The following is a 16,548-nucleotide window of genomic DNA, read 5'->3' on the forward strand; positions in this document are numbered from 1 at the left end:
GCAAAGGAAATCAGAAGGAACAGACAGTGTGTTTGAGGAAAAAAGGGAGTGTGTTTAGTCATTGAATTGGAGTTCATAAGCCAAAGAAAGGAAACAATCAATCAAATCAATCAAATGGACAAATAAAGTATGCCATATCCATAAAGTGAAATACTATTTAGCAAATAGGGGATCCCTGGGTGGCTCAGCCTTTGGCCCAGGGCATGATCCTGGAGTCCCGGGATCAAGTCCCACAAGGCTCCCTGCATGGAGCCTGCTTCTCCCTCTGCCTGTGTCTCTGCCTCTCCATCTCTCTGTATCTCTCATGAATAAATAAAATCTTTAAAAAAAATTATTTAGCAAATAAAGTACTGACTGATATATGCTACAATGTAGGCGACCTGTCAAAAACATGCTAAGTGAAGAAGCCAGTCACAAAAGACCACATATTGTATTTTTACAATACATTTCACAACATAGTACTCCATTTATATGAAATGCCCAGGAAAGGCAAATATAGACAGATATTATGTTAATTTTTCAGGCCTTTGGGCAGTGAGGGGAAGTAAGAGGTGAGGATGGGATATGCTAATGGTTATAAAGTTTCTTACTGGAGGGACAGCTGGGTGGTTCAGCTGTTGGGTTCTGCCTTTGGCTCAGGGTGTGATCCTGGAGTCGCAGGATCAAGTCCTGCATCAGGCTCCCTCCATGGAACCTGCTTCTACCTCTGCCTCTATCTCTGCCTCTCTCTCTGTGTATCTCTCATGAATAGATAAATAAAAGCTTAACAACAACAACAAAGTTTCTTATTGGCGTAATGAAAAAAGTCTGAAGTTGATTATGATGGGTGACACAACTCTGCAAACACTATGCCCCACTAAATTGTAAACTTTAAATGAGTATGATATATGCATTATATCTTGATAAAGTTAGAATTTTTTAAAATGTGAAATAAAGATTTTAGACATAAAAAGCTGAAAGAATTCCTCACCCTACAAAAAATTTTAAAGGAAATCATTCAGGCAGAAGGAAAATGACAGAAGATGGAAATAAGAATTATAAAAAAGTAATGACGAGAACTACCTGGGTGGCTCAGCAGTTGAGCCTCTTCCTTTGGCTCAGGGCGTGGTCCCTGGTCGGGGGATTGAGTCCTGCATCAGGCTCTGGGCAGGGAGCCTGCTTCTTCCTCTGCCGTGTCCCTGCCGCTCTTTCTGTGTCTCTCATGAATAAATAAATAAAACCTTAAAAAAAAAAAAAACTACAAATGATTAGAATGCAGGTAAACATATATTTTCCTATTATTCATGTCTCTTTAAAGATAAATGACTGAACAGAAATAACAATAATGTGCATTTAAAATATATGTATAAGTAAAATATATGACAATAAAGCCATAAAGGCATAGAGTGGAGAAATAGAAATATATTATTATAAATTTCTCATATTATATATGAAATGTATTAGTGACACTTGAAGGTAGTTGGTAATATGTTTAATACTTAAACCATAAACCCTAGTATAACAACCAAAATAACAAAAACAAATAGTTATAGAAAATCAAATGAGATCAAATGGGGTCACAGAAAACACTGAATTCAAAAGAAGGCAGAAGTAAAGAGGAAAAAATGAAACAAAGAACACTGAAAATGAATAGTAGGATGATAAGCTGAAACCCAACTATGTCAATAATAATAATAAAAATAGGAAGGCAGAGGTTGAGTAATTGAAAAAGCAAGACTGAATTGTATGCTGCCCATAAGAAGCAAATTTCAAATATAAAGACAAATCTGCTAAAAGGATAGAAAAAAGATAAAGCATGCTAATTCTAATAAAAAGAAAGCTGCAGTGGCCATATTAATCTTAGGCGAAGATTTCACGGCAAAGAGTAGGAACACAGAAAAAGTCATTTTATAGTGATAAATGGGTTAATTAATCAAGAGAACGTAACAGTCCTAAACATTTTTGCTCCGAATAACACAGCTTCACAGAAAGTAAAAAAGGACTGAGGAGAAATAAATCTATCGTATTCAGAGATTTCAAGAACCATTTCTCAATAACTGATAGAAAAAGTAAAAGAAAGTCAGTAAAATATAAAAGGCTTGAACAATGCCTCAATTTATATTAATTATATGTTAATTTATATTAACTTAATATAAATGTCCTTCATAAGAATATTTCACCCTGTAACAGCAGAATATACATATTCTTCACATGCACATGAAACATTGCATTGTCATAATGTAAATATCAATAAATTTAAAAGAATTCAAGTTATACAAAATGTGTTCTCTGACTGAAATGGAATTAAATTAGAAATTCAATTACAGAAATACATCTGGAAAAGCACCAAATATTTGGAAACAAAATAAGACATTTCTAAATAAAGGAAAAATCTAAAGGGCAATTAAAAGTATTTTAAAATATATTCTGGATAAAAAGGAGAATAAAATTTGTAGGGTGCAGGGAGAAATATATAGTACTAACTAGATCTATGTAAAAAAACCCTCAAATCAACAAATTCAGGTTCCACATTAGAAACAAGATAAAAAGAGCAAATAAAATTCAAAGCAAGGGATCCCTGGGTGGTGCAGCGGTTTGGCGCCTGCCTTTGGCCCAGGGCGCGATCCTGGAGACCCGGGATCGAATCCCACATCGGGCTCCCGGTGCGTGGAGCCTGCTTCTCCCTCTGCCTGTGTCTCTGCCTCGCTCTCTCTCTCTCTGTGACTATCATAAATAAATAAAAATTTAAAAAAAATAATAAAATTCAAAGCAAGCAAAAGGAAGGAGATAATAAATATGAGAAATCTATAAAATAGAAAATAGAGATACAATAGAGAAAATGGATAATTCCAAAAACTGTTGCTTTGAGAAATTAATAAAATTGATAAACTCTCACCAGACTTATCGGGAAAAATAGAGGGTTGAAATTACCAATATAAGGAATGAGAGAGGTGACTGTACCACCAATCTTACAGATAGCAAAAGAAGAACAAGAGGCTATTATGAACAACTTTATGCCAATAAATTCAACAACTTAGATGAAAACGACAAATTTCTTACAAAATGCAAACTATCAAGACTTTCTTGAAAAGAAATAAACAAGTAGACCTATAGTTATAAAGGAAATAGAATTTTTAGTCAAAGACCTTCCCAAAAATAAATCTCCAGGTCCAGGTGTCTTCATTGGTTTAATTCTTCCAAACATTTAAGAAAAAAAGAATACCAATTTTCCACAAACTCTTTTAGAGTAAAATTGAAGAGGAGGGGATATTTACCAACTTGTTCCATGAGGCCAGCACCACCTTGATGACAAAACCAGATAAGTCATTACAAGAAATAAAAGTACAGATAAATCCCTCACGAGCATAGATAGAAAACTTTTAGTGCTCGCTTCGGCAGCACATATACTAAAATTGGAACGATACAGAGAAGATTAGCATGGCCCCTGCGCAAGGATGACACGCAAATTCGTGAAGCGTTCCATATTTTTGGGCCCCCGGTGCATGGAGCCTGCTTCTCCCTCTGCCTGTGTCTCTGCCTCTCTCTCTCTCTCTCTCTCTGTGACTATCATGAATAAATAAATAAAAATTAAAAAAAAAAGAAAACTTTTATACAAAATTTTAGCAAATTGAAACAAAAAAAAATAAAGTAAAAAGGATAATACATCATGACCAAGTGGGGTTATCCCAGGAATGCAGAATTGGCTTAAAATTTGAAAAATCAATTGGTGTAAGTCATCATATTATCAAACTAAAAAAGAAAAACAATTTGATCATCTCAATAGATGTAGAAAAGATATCTGACAAAATACAAGATGCCTTCCTGATTTTTTAAGTTCACAAACTAGAAAAGAATTCCTCCAGCTAATAAAGGTCATCTATGAACACCCCACAGCTAAGATCATAGTTAATGATGAAAGACTAGATGCATATTTGCTAAGATTAAAAACAATTCAAGGATATCTACTCTTAGAACTTCTGTTCAGCATTGTGCTAGAGGTTCTAGCCAGTGCTATGAGGCAAGGACAAGAACTAAAAGGATGAGCACTGGGTGTTATTCTATATGTTGGCAAATTGAACACCAATAAAAATAAATTTATAAAAAAAAAATAAAATAATAAAATAAAATAATTAAAAGTAAAAAAAGTTCAAAAGAATAAAAAAGAACTAAAAGGCATCTAGTTGGAAATAAAGAAAGAAAGTTGCCTTTATTCACAGATGACATGCTCATCTCTAGAAAATCCTGTGGAATCTGCAAAACAAAAAATGCTATTAGAACTGGAAGTGAAAAAAAAAAGAACTGGAAGTGAATTTAGCAAGGCTGTAAGATATAAAGCTGGTGTATAAATTCAACTGTACTTCTGTATACTCATTGTGAACAACTGGACATAGAAATTTTAAAAAACAATACCATTGAAAATAGCATAAAAACATGAAATAGGGATAAACTTCTAGCAAAAATGTGCAAGGCCAATGCACTTCAGCTGTAAAACACTGCTGAGAGAAATTGAGACCTTAAAAAAATGGAGAGATATACCTGTGCATCAGTCAGAATACTCAATATTATTATGATGTCACCTCTCCACTTTTGAGAAATTGACGTGCTCATTTAAAAATTCCTGTGGAAATAGGGGATCCCTGGGTGGCTCAGTGGTTTGGCGCCTGCCTTTGGCCCAGGGCACGATCCTGGAGTCCTGGGATCGAGTCCCGCATGGGGCTCCCAGCATGGAGACTGGTTCTCCCTCTGCCTGTGTCTCTGCCTCTCTCTCTCTTTCTCTCTCTCTCTCTATCATAAATAAAGAAATAAATCTTCAAAAAAAATTCTTGTGGAAATACACAGGACTCAATAGCCAAAACAATTTGCAAAAGAATAAAGTTCGAGGATTAATACCAAATTACTTCAAGACTTAACATGAAACGACAGAAATTAGGACAATGTGGTATCAGTATAAATATAGACAAGTAGATGGATGGAACAGGATAGAGAGTGGAGATATAGACCCACTCATGTATGGACAGCCAGCTGATTTCCAACAAAGGAGAAAGTCTTTTCAACAAATGGGGTGCTGGAACATCCAAGATGAATTTCAATTCCTACTTCACACCATACATAAAAACTTACTCAAAATGAGTTGCAGATCAAATGTAAAGCCTAACTGAGGTGGGCACTTGACAGGATGAGCACTGGTTGTTATTCTATATGTTGGCAAATTGAACACCAATAAAAAATAAATTTATAATAAAAAAAATGTAAAGCCTAAAACTATAATATTTATAGGGAGGAGGGGCAAGATGGCGGAAGAGTAGAATCTCCAAGTCACCTGTCCCCACCAAATTACCTAGATAACTTTCAAATCATCCTGAAAACCTACATATTCGGCTTGAGATTTAAAGAGCTGGAATGCTACAGTGAAAAGAGTTCACGCTACTATCAAGGTAGGAATACGGAGGAGAAAAGAAATAAAGAAACAAAAGGCATCCAAGGGGGAGGGGCCCCCCGAGGAGCCGGGCTAAGGCCGGGGCGAGTGTCCCCAGGACAGGAGAGCCCCGTCCCGGAGACCCAGGAGCTGCACCAACCTTCCCGGAAAGGCGCTTGCAGGGAGTTGGAGCAGGATCCCAGGAGGGGCAGGGATGCCCTCAGGCTCCCAGGGGTACTAACAGAGCACCTACGCCCCGGGGAGAGCGCCCCACAACCTGCGGCCGAGCTCCCTAAAGGGCTGTAGGCACGCCCTGCGGGGCCGGAAAGCAGCTCGAGGGGGCTCAGGCGGCGGCTCCGTGCGGAGGGGGCTGCGTGGCTCGGGAGCGCGATTCCAGTAGCGCAGGCCCGGGAGCTCAGGGCGCCGGGGACACAGCCCAAGATCCGGCGCTCCCCCCAGGACAAGCAGAGGCCGGGATGGCACAGGACAGCAAGGACGCTCCAGCCTCCGGCGGCCTGGAGCTGAGCAGATCAGCGGCCCCCCCCCCCCCCCCCCACCCGGAGCATCCAGGCCCCTGCCGACTGAGAACTCTATAGTTACTGCAGGAGCCAATTCCAGGGCCGAGAGCTGGCCGCTGCTACTGTTGTTGTTCCTCCTGGGGCCTCACAGGATTAACAACCGCCACTGAGCTTCACAGTGGCCTCAAGGATAAACAGGTTAAGCGACTTTCAAGGAGCTCTGCACAAGGATGGGGGCTGAGCAGCTCTCCCAAGTGCTCACACCTGAAAATCAGCACAGCAGGCCCCTCCCCCAGAAGACCAGCTAGAAAACAAATTACTGACCAAGCAGCACTGGAAAATTCCAGGGGAAGTCGAGGGATTTACAGTATACAGAATCAGAGGATACTCCCCCGTGTTTTTTGTTTGTTTGTTTGTTTGTTTGCTTGCTTCTCTCCCCCTTTTTTTCTTTTCTTCTCTTCCTTTTTTTTTCCTTCTTTCTTTTTCTTTTTATATTCTTCTTTCTCTTCCCTCTTTTTCTCCTTTTCCCAATACAACTTGTTTTTGGCCACTCAGCACTGAACAAAATGACTAGAAGGAAAAACTCACCTCAAAAGAAAGAATAAGAAACAGTCCTCTTGCCCACAGAGTTACAAAATTTGGATTACAATTCAATGTCAGAAAGCCAATTCAGAAGCACAATTATAAAGCTACTGGTGGCTCTAGAAAAAAGCATAAAGGACTCAAGAGACTTCATGCCTGCAGAATTCAGCTCTCATCAGGCAGAAAATAAAAATCAATTAAATGAGATGCAATCCAAACTAGAAGTCCTAATGACAAGGGTTAACGAAGTAGAAGAACGAGTGTGTGACATTGAAGACAAGTTGATGGCAAAGAGGGAAACTGAGGAAAAAGAGACAATTAAAAGATCATAAGGATAGATTAAGGGAAATAAGTGACAGTCTGAGGAAGAAAAATCTACATTTAATTGGGGTTCCCGAGGGCACCGAAAGGGACAAAGGTCCAGAATATGTATTTAAACAAGTCATAGCTGAAAACTTTCCTAATCTGGGAAGGGAAACAGGCATTCAGATCCAGGAAATAGAACCCCCCCCCTAAAATCAATAAAAACCGTTCAACACCTGGACAAGCAGCAAGAGACAAGAGATCCCTAACTTATATGGGGAGAAATATCAGATTAACAGCAGACCTCTCCACAGAGACCTGGCAGGCCAGAAAGGGCTGGCAGGATATATTCAGGGTTCTAAATGAGAAGAACATGCAGCCAAGAATACTTTATCCAGCAAGGCTCTCATTCAAAATGGAAGGAGAGATAAAGAGCTTCCAAGACAGGCAGGAACTGAAAGAATATGTGACCTCCAAACCAGCTCTGCAAGAAATTTTAAGGGGGACTCTGAAAATTCCTCTTTAAGAGGAAGTCCAATGGAACAATCCACAAAAACAGGGACTGAATAGGTATCATGATGACACTAAACTCGTATCTTTCAATAGTAACTCTGAAAGTGAACGGGCTTAATGACCCCATCAAAAGGCACAGGGTTTCAGACTGGAAAAAAAAGCAGGACCCATCTATTTGCTGTCTACAAGAGACTCATTTTAGACAGAAGGACACCTACAGCCTGAAAATAAAAGGTTGGAGAACCATTAACCATTCAAATGGTCCTCAAAAGAAAGCAGGGGTAGCCATTCTTATATCAGATAAACTAAAGTTTATCCCGAAGACTGTAGTGAGAGATGAAGAGGGACACTATATAATACTTAAACGATCTATCCAAGAAGAGGACTTAATCATCAATATATATGCCCCGAATGTGGGAGCTGCCAAATATATTAATCAATTAATAAAAAGTTAAGACATACTTAAATAATAATACACTTATACTTGGTGACTTCAATGTAGTGCTTTCTACACTCAATAGGTCTTCTAAGCACAACATCTCCAAAGAAACAAGAGCGTTAAATAATACACTGGACCAGATGGATTTCACGGATATCTACAGAACTTTACATCCAAATGCAACTAAATACACATTCTTCTAAAGTGCACATGGAACTTTCTCCAGAACAGACCACATACTCGGTCACAAATCAGGTCTGAACCAATACCAAAAGATTGGGATCATCCCCTGCATATTCTCAGACCATAATGCCTTGAAATTAGAACTAAATCACAACAAGAAGTTTGGAAGGACCTCAAACACGTGGAAGTTAAGGACCATCCTGCTAAAAGATGAAAGGGTCAACCAGGAAATTAAGGAAGAATTAAAAAGATTCATGGAAACTAATGAGAATGAAGATACAACCGTTCAAAATCTTTGGGATACAGCAAAAGCAGTCCTGAGGGGGAAATACATCGCAATACAAGCATCCATTCAAAAACTGGAAAGAACTCAAATACAAAAGCTAACCTTACACTTAAAGGAGCTAGAGAAAAAACAGCAAATAGATCCTACACCCAGCAGAAGAAGAGAGTTAGTAAAGATTCGAGCAACACTCAATGAAATAGAGACCAGAGAACTGTGGAACAGATCAACAAAACCAGGAGTTGGTTCTTTGAAAGAATTAATAAGATAGATAAACCATAAGCCAGCCTTATTAAAAAGAAGAGAGAGAAGACTCAAATTAATAAATCATGAATGAGAAAGGAGAGATCACTACCAACACCAAGGAAATACAAACGATTTTAAAAACATATTATGAACAGCTATATGCCAATAAATTTGGCAATCTAGAAAAAATGGACACATTTCTGGAAAGCCACAAACTACCGAAACTGTAACTGGAAGAAATAGAAAACCTGAACAGGCTAATAACCAGAGAGGAAATTGAAGCAGTCATCAAAAACCTCCCGAGACACAAAAGTCCAGGGCCAGATGGCTTCCCTGGCGAATTCTATCAAACGTTTAAAGAAGAAACCATACGTATTCTACTAAAGCTGTTTGGAAAGATAGAAAGAGATGGAGTACTTCCAAACTCATTCTATGAGGCCTTAAGGCATCACCTTAATTCCAAAACTAGACAAATACCCCACCACAAAGGAGAATTACAGACCAATATCCCTGATGAACATGGATGCAAAAATTCTCAACAAGATATTAGCCAATAGGATACAACAATAAATTAAGATTATTCACCATGACCAAGTAGGATTTATCCCTGGGATGCAAGGCTGGTTCAACACTTGTAAAACAATCAATGTGATTCATCATATCATCAAGAGAAAAAACAAGAACCATATGATCCTCTCAATAGATGCAGAGAAAGCATTTGACAAAATACAGCATTCCTGATCAAAACTCTTCAGAGTGTAGGAATAGACGGAACATTCTTCAACATCTTAAAAGCCATCTACGAAAAGCCCACAGCAAATATCATTCCCACTGGGTAAGCACTGGGAGCCTTTCCCCTAAGATCAGGAACAAGACAGGGATGTCCACTCTCACCACTGCTATTCAACATAGTACTAGAAGTCCTAGCCTCAGCAATCAGGCAACAAAAAGAAATCAAAGGCATTCGAATTGGCAAAGAAGAAGTCAAACTCTCCCTCTTCGCAGATGACATGATAGAGTACCTAGAAAACCTACAAGACTCCACCCCAAGATTGCTAGAACTCATACAGCAATTTGGCCATGTGGCAGGATACAAAATCAATGCCCAGAAGTCAGTGGCATTTCTATACACTAACAATGAGACTGAAGAAAGAGAAATTAAGGAGTCAATCCCATTTACAATTGCACCCAAAAGCATAAGATACCTAGGAATAAACCTAACCAAAGAGGTAAAGGATCTATACCCTAAAAACTACAGAACACTTCTGAAAGAAATTAAGGAAGACACAAAGAGATGGAAAAATATTCCATGCTCATGGATTGGCAGAATTAATATTGTGAAAATGTCAATGTTACCCAGGGCAATGTACACGTTTAATGCAATCCCTATCAAAATACCATGGACTTTCTTCAGAGAGTTGGAACAAATTATCTTAAGATTTGTGTGGAATCAGAAAACACCCTGAATAGCCAGGGGAAATTTAAAAAAGAAAACCGTAGGTGGGGGCATCACAATGCCAGATTTCAGGTTGTACTACAAAGCTGTGATCTTCAAGATAGTGTGGTACTGGCACAAAGACACACACATAGATCAATGGAACAGAATAGAGAATCCAGAAGTTGACCCTCAACTTTATGGTCAACTAATATTCGACAAAGGAGGAAAGACTATCCACTGGAAAAAAGACAGTCTCTTCAATAAATGGTCCTGGGAAAATTGGACATCCACATGCAGAAGAATGAAACTAGACCACTCTCTTGCACCATACACAAAGATAAACTCAAAATGGATGAAAGATCTAAATGTGAGATAAGATTCCATCAAAATCCTAGAGGAGAACACAGGCAACACCCTTTTTGAACTCGGCCACAGTAACTTCTTGCAAGATACATCCATGAAGGGAAGAGAAACAAAAGCAAAAATGAACTATTGGGACTTCATCAAGATAAGAAGCTTTTGCACAGCAAAAGAAACAGTCAACAAAACTAAAAGACAACCTACAGAATGGGAGAAGATATTTGCAAATGACGTATCAGATAAAGGGCTAGTATCCAAGATGTATAAAGAACTTATTAAACTCAACAGCAAAGAAACAAACAATCCAATCATGAAATGGGCAAAAGACATGAACAGAAATCTCACAGAGGAAGACATAGACATGGCCAACAAGCACATGAGAAAATGCTCGGCATCACTTGCCATCAGGGAAATAAAATCAAAACCACAATGAGAGACCACCTCACACCAGTGAGAATGGGGAAAATTAACAAGGCACGAAACCACAAATGTTGGAGAGGATGTGGAGAAAGGGGAACCCTCCTGCACTGTTGGTGGGAATATGAACTGGTGCAGTCATTCTGGAAAACTGTGTGGAGGTTCCTCAAAGAATTATAAATAGATCTGCCCTAACGACCCAGCAATTGCACTGCTGGGGATTTACCCCAAAGATACAGATGCAATGAAACGCGGGGACCCCTGCACCCCGATGTTTATAGCAGCAATGTCCACAATAGCTAAACTGTGGAAGGAGTCTCAGTGTTCATCAAAAGATGAATGGATAAAGAAGATGTGTTTTGTGTATACAATGGAATATTACTAAGCCATTAGAAACGACAAATACCCACCATTTGCTCGACGTGGATGGAACTGGAGGGTATTATGCTGAGTGAAATAAGTCAATCGGAGAAGGACAAACATTATATGGTCTCATTCATTTGAGGAATATAAAAAATAGTGAAAGGGAATAAAGGGGAAATGAGAAAAAATGAGTGGGAAATATCAGAAAGGGAGACAGAACATGAGAGACTCCTAACTCTGGGAAACGAACTAGGGGTGGGGGAAGGGGAGTTGGGTTGGGAGTAGGGATGACTGGGTGTGGGCACTGAGGGGGGCATTTGATGGGATGTTGTGGGCACTGGGTGTTATTCTATATGTTGGCAAATTGAAGACCCATAAAAAATAAATAATAAAAAAAAAAGCCGTGGAGCTTATCAGAGTTTCCCCACTTCCTGTGTGTATTACTATTGCTGCATAACAAATTACCCTAAAACTTAGCCAGTTACACCAGCACATATTTATTATTTCATGATGTCTCTGGGTCAGGAACAAGACATAGCTTAGCTGGATCCTCTGACTCGTGGTCTCTGGTAAGGTCAAAACCAAGGTGTCACCCAAGAGTCTGCAGTATCATCCAAAGTTTCAACTGCAATCTGCTACCAAGCTCATTCGGTGGTTGCTGGCAGAATTCAGTTCATCAGGCTCTTTTGGACTGAGAGCCTTAGTCCTTCACTAGTTGTTTGCTACAGGCCACCCTCAGTACCTTACCATGTGTGCCTCTCCAATATGACAGCTTAATTCACAAAAGTGTGCACCTTAAGAAGGCAATAGAGGGCAGCCCGGGTGGCTCAGCGGTTTAGTGCGGCCTTCAGCCCAGTGTGTGATCCTGGAGACCCAGGATCCAGTCCCACCTCGGGCTCCCTGCATGGAGCCTGCTTCTCCCTCTGCCTGTGTCTCTGCCTCTCTCTCTCTCTCTCTCTCTCTGTGTCTCATTAATAAATAAATTTTAAAAAATTTTTTTAAAGAAGGCAATAGAGTTGGCTAGCAAGATAGAAATAACAGTCTATGCTACCTAATCATGGAAGGCGATACCCCTCAATGTTGCCATAATCTGTTGGCCAGAAACATGGTACTCAGGAGGGGATTATACAATGCCATGAAGATGGCAGGGGGGCAGGGCTCAACAGGAGCCATTTGAGAGACTGCCTACCACATTAGCAGCAGGAAATCCAGCTCTCTAGGTCAGTTTATTTTTAATTTCTGAAATCCAAGGACATATTTCCTTCGAATCACTTTAGCCATACTACTTCTAATCAATTCTTTGGGCTAATGATAATTCTATATAAAAGTAAGTTTCCTTGCCTATTTCTACCCAGCACCCAGTCTGGTTTCATACTACCTGAGCCACAATAGGGTCTCTGTAGATCTATGCACCTGCCTTTCTGTGTGCTTTTAACTTCCTTCTGGAATGACAGTTCTTTATCCATTGCAGAAACTTGGTACTTACCTTTCAAGATTTAGCTTATGTGACACCTTCTCAAAAAGTCTTCCGCTTATGCACCTTACACACATTTACTCATACTGCATTCTACAGGCTGAGTGACGTTCCATTTGTTCATTTTACCAACATTTATTATGAGGCTGATGTATGCGTTATACATACTAGGTTGCACTCTACAGATGTTTGTAGTATCAGCAAATAAGTAAATGCTGATAAACAGGGTGTAATGAGTGCATTGAATGAATAGGACTGTTGTTTCATGGGTCCAGAGCAGAGAACAGGGAGTGCCTCTCCATCTTGCTGGAAAGTTCTGCCTGCTAAGTGCAGTCATACTAGCCAGTCACTGATATGGGATATTCCTTAACAATTACTCTACTTCTGTGGGAAGCCAGCACTGTAGTTTTTCATCAAGATTCATCCAAAGCCCCAGAGGCTAAAGATCATGCCATAATTTGTTCCCATGCATGTTAGAGATTTGTGGGCTTTAAGTAAATATTAAGGAACAGTAGGGCCTCCCAGATGCTTCATTTTCTTGAGCTGAGTCCAGGAAGACTCAGTTTCAGTCCTTGGAAACCCCAAAGTAACTCAATTAACTTAGGGTGGCCATATTTTTTGGGCTGACTTAAGCAAGTGCTGCTGTACTGGATAAACAAGGGTAAATGGAGGGACACTGCCTACAGAGAGGGAAATTAAAAATAGCAGCCAAATCACTCTGGCTAAGAATAGGTTACAAAAGCACTGTGGTGAGGTGTTACATTCCTAAAGCAACAGCCAGTAACTGGAAAACAGTTAAAGGACTTAAGACTTTGATTTCTTCAAAAAGTAGGAGTCTTGATGGGATGAGTACTGGGTGTTATACTCTATGTTGGCAAATCAAACTCCAATAAAAAAATAGAAAATGAGTGAAAATATCAGTGAAGGTGAAAAAACATGAGAGACACTTAACTCTGGGTAATGAACAAGGGGTAGTGGAAGGGGAAGTGGGTAGGGGGTTGAGTGATGGGCATTGAGGGGGGCACTTGGCGGGATGAGCACTGGGTGTTATGCTATATGTTGGCAAATCAAACTCCAATAAAAAAATTTTTTTAATCTATATTTTTAAAAGTAGGAGTCTCATGGAGGAGTAAAGAGACTCTTGTTGTTGTTGTTGTTGTTTGGGTTATGTTTAGAGTCTTATCAGTGTTAATACCTAGATGTACAGTGAACTCTGGGTGTTGTTATATACATTCTGCATTTTTTTACAGACCCTAGTTCTGATGGTTTTCCACTTTTTATGTTATGTATGTTGCTTTCCCTGAGGTTCTCACATAATCATTCAGGCACATGCTTCCAGAAGCCAATTATCAACCACTCTGAAAATTTTCACTATTATGTGCAGATGCTGCTTGTGCTAAATCTCTCCAGTTCAAACCCAGGACAGATGAGATGCAGTTTGCAGCTTCCTACACATGCCTTTAGGGAAGCTGCCCTCCTGTGGGCTAGGCCACAGTGCCCCAGAACACAGCATAAATGCAGCAAACTTTTCACCTTGGTGATTTGGTATCTCTTTTATCATTGTGGTTATGGAAATTTGCTAAGTTCCAAAATCTGGTAATTCTCCCCTGTGGTCAGAGAAATCACTTGTAGCTACTATAATATTTTGCCTATTCTCATCCCTACTAGCCCTGAATCATCATTCAGGTTCTACCTCTAGGGAAGGAAAGTAGGTGTGAAAAGGTGGTAACCGTGTATTTTCTACAATTGAAGTTTACAGATCTGTCTGATGAGTATCTCCAGACCATTTTGAGGAAAAGAAAAGGTACTGACTGATACCATGATCTCAAACATTTTCTGTTGCCCAGTGTTTTTTTTTTGTTGTTGTTGCCCAGTCTTAATGCAGCATTTATTCAACAAAGATAGATAAAACACATGCTCTGTGGAAGGCAGCAAGAATCATCTAGATTTATTTTCCTCTCCCCTGATCTCAATGAAAAGTTGGGGCTTTCTTTTCCACCTTTTGAACCCTCTTTGGTTGCTTCTGCTTGTCCTCCCCTTCAGGAGTTTGCGTTTGTTTTTGCCTAATGAAGCCCTCTCACTTTTCAGGAGATTACTGTTATTTACGTTCTCAGCTATTTAGCATTACAGAGAGAGGTTCCTAAATTGCCTTCTGATTCCCTTTCCCTTTTCCGGATGCAGAGCAGCACCCCTCCTCCCACTTTGCCCTTATAAATAAGCAAGTTTTCTGCAGAGAATTTATATATTTTGTACACCTATAAAAACACACAACCCAAGTTGCAATGTATATCTTAGTACCTTAGAAAGACATCTAGACAGACTTTTTGGCTGCAGCAGTACCAAGGAAAGATTCATGCTGTCCTCTGCTTTCATTTCCTCTAGTTCATACAATCAGATGGTCCTATACCATTAAATCTTTTTGTCCCTCTGATTTTGCTCTTCTCCTTTAAAACTGAATTCACTATTGTGGGTCTTTTGCCTCTCTATACAAAGTTTAGAATCAGTTTTTTTTTTAAATATTTTTTCAAATTTAAATTCAATGTAATGAACAGAGTGTATTATTAGTTCCAGAGATAGAATTTAGTAATACATCAGTTGCATATAACATTCAGTGCTCATTCCTTCAAGTGCCCCCCTTAATACTAGAAACAGTTTATTGATATCTATAAAATAACTTGCTGGGATTTTGAATGGAATTGCATTGAGTCTGCAGATCAATTGGGAAGAACAGATATGTTAATAATGTTGAGTCCCCCTTTTCTTTGAAGATGGAATATCTATTTTTAAAAATGTTGTTCATTAGAATTCTGTATTTGTCCTTATATAGCTGGTACATAGGAAAGCAATGGACTTTTGCATATTAACTTTATGTCCTGCAGCCTTGCTATAGTTGTCTATTACAGTCTTGTCAGTTCTTTGGATTTTCTATGTACACATTCATGTCATCTGTGAACAAAGGTAGTTTAATTTCTTCCTTCCCATTCTGTATACCTTTCATTTCTTTGTGTGTGTGTGTGTGTGTGTGTGTGTGTGTGTGTCTTATTACATTAGCTAGGACTTCCCAGACATTTGTTTTTACTTGCCACTAACCACTTGTTTCTCTGGAAATTCAAGCTGATTTTGTTAATTTCTCAAATATTCCATGTGCACATTGGATATTTGAGAACACTCATTTTTAATCAAGGTGCTTGTTTTAAAATCCATTTTTAAATTTTTTTTCAATTTTTACTTTTTAAATTTGAATTCCAGTGTAGTTAACATACAGTGTTACATTTATTTCTGGTGTACAGTATAGTGATTCAAGAATTCCATATATTACTTAGTGCTTATCAAGATAAGTGTACTCTTAATCCCCTTCACCCCTTTCATTCATCCTCCACCTGCCTTCCCTCTGGTAAGGGTTCTATATGCTTAAGAGTCTGTTTTTTGGTTTGTCTCTTTTGCTCTTTCCTTCGTTCATTTGCTTTATTTCTCAAACTCTACAAATGAGTGAAACCACATGATATTTGCCTCTCTCTGGCTTATTTCCCTTAGCATTATACTCTCTGAATCCATCCGTGTTGTTGCAAGTAGCAAGATTGCACTCTTTTTATGGCTGAATAAAATTCCATTGCATATATATACCACATCTTTATCCATTCATCAATTAAGCAACACTTAGGTTGCTTCCATAATTTGACTCTTGTAAATAATGGAGCTATAAACATAGGGGTGTGTGTTTCCCTTTGAATTAGTGTTTTTGTATTCTTTTGGGTAAATACCAGGAAGTGCAATTTCATAAGGTAGACCTATTTTTATCTTTTTGAGGAACCTCCCTACTGTTTCCTATAGTGACTGCACCAGTTTGCATTCACACCAACAGTACAAGAGGGTTCCTTTTTAAAACTCCCATTCCTTGTCAACACTTGTTGTTTCTTGTGTTTTTTATTTTAGCCATTCTGATAGGTATGGTGTGATATCTCATTGTAGTTTTGACTTCCATTTCCTTGATGATAAATGGTGTTGAGCATTTTTCATGCTTCTCTTGGCCATCT

At 39.0% G+C, this 16,548-nt stretch overlaps 1 protein-coding gene and 1 non-coding gene across 4 annotated transcripts in view; both read left to right on the forward strand.

Annotated features, from left to right (window-relative positions):
- The window catches only part of PHF24 (PHD finger protein 24), a 165,526-nt gene that overhangs the window by 30,149 nt on the left and 118,829 nt on the right, over positions 1-16,548 (forward strand). The gene's annotated exons all lie outside the window — the stretch shown is intronic.
- On the forward strand, positions 3,363-3,469 carry LOC144322879 (U6 spliceosomal RNA). Its single transcript, XR_013388477.1, has one exon. It is a non-coding gene; the product is annotated as a U6 spliceosomal RNA (small nuclear RNA).

The sequence above is a fragment of the Canis aureus genome, chromosome 10 (assembly GCF_053574225.1).
Source record: "Canis aureus isolate CA01 chromosome 10, VMU_Caureus_v.1.0, whole genome shotgun sequence".
NCBI lineage: Eukaryota > Metazoa > Chordata > Mammalia > Carnivora > Canidae > Canis > Canis aureus.